Source organism: Talpa occidentalis, unplaced genomic scaffold (assembly GCF_014898055.3).
Source record: "Talpa occidentalis isolate TD23 unplaced genomic scaffold, MPIMG_talOcc4v2.1 talOcc4.13, whole genome shotgun sequence".
NCBI lineage: Eukaryota > Metazoa > Chordata > Mammalia > Eulipotyphla > Talpidae > Talpa > Talpa occidentalis.
The window spans coordinates 76,057,852-76,061,310 of record NW_023601322.1 but is presented as its reverse complement, the minus strand read 5'-3'; positions in this window follow the sequence as shown (position 1 = coordinate 76,061,310).

The following is a 3,459-nucleotide window of genomic DNA, read 5'->3' as shown; positions in this document are numbered from 1 at the left end:
TATAGCCTTCTTGCTCAACATTTTCATTCTTGACTTCATAAAGTCACAGTTATTCCTTAATTAGTAGATGAGATGAAACAGAAGCATAGCAAGCTGGGATCCCAAGGATTTTGTCAGTGTAGACCAGGAGGAATTGAATAAAATCAGATCTTATAGAATAAAGAACATTATACATAGGTAAAACAAACACACAAAAGAAAACTGTCCATGTGCATTATGGAGGGACACATTGCTTAGCATCAGTAGCAGTGAAGAGCAAAAGGTTAGGTACTATATGGAAACAAAACTTATTATTGAGTCAAAAGTGTGAAATGAGGTTTCATTCCTGAGCTTCATTGAATTGTATTCTGAGGTTTCATTCCTGAGCAAATCATTCCTGAGCTTCATTAAATTGTATTCTGTTATTTGTGTCACAGATATAGAATGAGCTTAAATTGGAGGGAAGTAGGGGGAAAATGGAATACAATATTCACCCTTGGGAAGCAGTTTATTCTCAATCCCTGTAGTATTTTAAACAGTAGTTGGATGTTTTTATAGAGTCAGAGTTATGTAAGTCTCATATCAGAAGCACAGAGGTTATTTAAAATTTTTTAAAGATTATTTATGCATACAAGAATGGGGTTATAGGCCAGAGGTGTCATGTGGTGAGAGGATTCACCAGAGACAGAGTGGGGAGCAGAAAAAGCAGATTGACTGAAATACACTGCTGTAGAGAACAGCGGGCGAGACAGGAAAGGTCTGCTGTGCCATGTGGGTCAGCTCCCTGGCTGGGGATTGAAATTGTGCTGCACTGGCTATGGAGACTTAACTTGCACCACCAGGAAGGTCCCAGAGAGTATTTAGAAAATATGAATGACTGAAGTCCATTCCTTGATATTGATCCAAAAAGCCTGGGATGGATATAGGAATCTCATCTGGTTTGCCTTTTCTTTACCTTTTTTTTTTCCTCAAGTGTTCCTACTAACACTGAGAATCTGATCTTGACTGTAAGTTAAAGAAAATGTTTCTAAAGTACTTTATACTTGATTGAGATCTGAAATATAAGTATGTAAACAGGAGTAAGAAGAGTGTGCCAGGCAGATGGACAAACATGGTAGGCAAAAAGCTAAATAGAATGAGTAATTAAATGTAAACCTGAGTGGCCAGAACTGGGAACATGTAGGAGAAATAGTGAGATGAGACTGGAGAATATAGGAGTAAGACAACCCATGGTGTTATAGCTCATACTAACAATTTTTATCTTTATTTAAGAATAATAGAAAGCCATTGACCCAAACCATACTACCAGGTAGGAGGGCAACATAATCCTATTACAGTTTTTTTTTTAGATTTCTTTAAAGATTTACATTTTATTCCCCCCTACTTTTTTTTTATAGTATTGCTGTCTCATTTTACAACTTTATCTTAAATATATTCTTTCACTAATTCTTTTTCTTATTTCAATTTTATTTTATATATTTTTACATCATTTTTCATTTTTGCAGAATGTATGCAATTTCATCTTGGTTATACTCCCCATATAATTCCCACCTCCCTTGTTTTGATCTTACTCCCTTCTCCCCCACCTGTAGTGTGTCTCTGGTTTATAGTTGCTTGTTGATTTTGATTTTTGCTTTACTATAATTAGTCTTTTTCCTGGTCCCTTATTTAGGTTTTCTAAATTCCTGCTATGAGTGGGACCATCCAATATGTTTTCTTTTTCTTTCTGGCTTATTTCGCTGAACATGATCCCTTCCAGCTCCATCCATGTTGCTGCAAATTGCATGAGTTTCTTTTTTGAAGGCTGAGTAATATTCCGTTGTGTATGTGAGACACATCTTGATCCAGTCATCTATTTGGGGGCATTTGGGTTGTTTACAGAGCTTACCTATTGTAAATAGTGCTGTAAACATAGGGTTGTAGGTGCCCTTTTGAATTAATGTTTCTGTGTCCTTTGGGTAAATGCCTAGGAGTGGAGTTCCTGGATCATATGGAAGCTCTATCTCTAGTAGGTCAAGAAATCTCCACACAGCTTTCCACAGTGGTTGGACCATTTTGCATTCCCACCAGCAGTGCAGGAGAGTTCGTTTTTCTCTGCATCCCCACCAACATTTGTTGTTGCTGGTTTTTTTAATATGTGCCATTCTCACTGGTATCTCATTATATTTTTTAGTTGCATTTCCTTGATTACAAGTGATGTTGAACATTTTTTCATATTCTGTTGACCATTTGCATTTCTTCTTTGGAGAAGTTTCTTTTCAGCTCTTCTGCCCATTTTTTGACTGGGTTATTTACTTTGTTTTTGTTGAGTCTCGTCAGCTCTTTGTAGATTTTTGTGATCAGTCCTTTATCACTAGTGTTGTGTGCAAAAATTTTCTCCCAATCGGTGGGGTGTCTCTTTGTTTTGGTTACTGTCTATTTTGCTGTACAGAAGCTTTTTAATTTGATGTAGTCCCGGCTCTTTATCTTTGCCTTCACTATCACTGCTTTGGGTGATGTGTCTGTAAAGATGTTACTGAGGTGCATGTCATGCGGTGTTTCGCCTCTATTCTATATATTTTATGGTTTCAGGTCTTATGTCTAGTTCTTTAATCCATTTCCATTATAGTTTTGAAAGGATTATCCTTTCTGAAGTTGGTTAATAAATTAGAGAGGAATAAAGATGATACTAGAAATGCAGGTAGAAGTCTGTGTTTGACTCTAAATCCTTAGTTAAGAGGTTAATGGTTATTTAGTCCCACAAGGTGACACACAAGATGGAAATAAGTAATAAATTCAGAAGATATTTATAAATTAATATCAACATGACAGTGAAAGTTGTAATGTGGGGTTGGAGTAGAAGGAAATTTTAAGGACCTGTTCATTTGGTGAATATTCATGAGTTATTACCATATCCTGGGCACTGTTCTAGTAGATGAGGATAGTCTGTTGAACATAATGGACATGGGCTCTGCTCTTGTGAAGCTTACAGTCTAGTGGGAAAGACAAATGAATGAAGTGATATAAAGTGATGTGTACTTTGAGGAAAATAAAACGCCATGATGTGATAGAGTGGCTAAAGAATATTTTTACTTAGAAATGACTAAGGAACATCTTGAAGAGTAAGAATTAAGTTGACATCTATAAAAAGGAGCTATCCACAAGAAAAACTAGAACTGGAATATTCCAGACCAAAGAAAAAATCCAGTGCAGATACTATAATAAAAGAATAAGCCTATTATCTTTTTTTTAAAAAATACTCTTTTCTGGGAAGTAGTGAGCAAGAAGGAAGGAGGAGGAATGATTTTGGAGAGAAAGACAGGATAGCTATGCCATATTAAACAGTGGCATGCATACGAAATGGCATAATACTATTTTAAGCAGCAAGGCGAAGAGAATCCTGTTGTAGCAATTCAGACAGTAAGAGATCATTTAGACAAGTGTGCTTCTAATGAATGAAGATCTAGGAAATATATTTAGGATTGTTTTTGAGATAAGCAA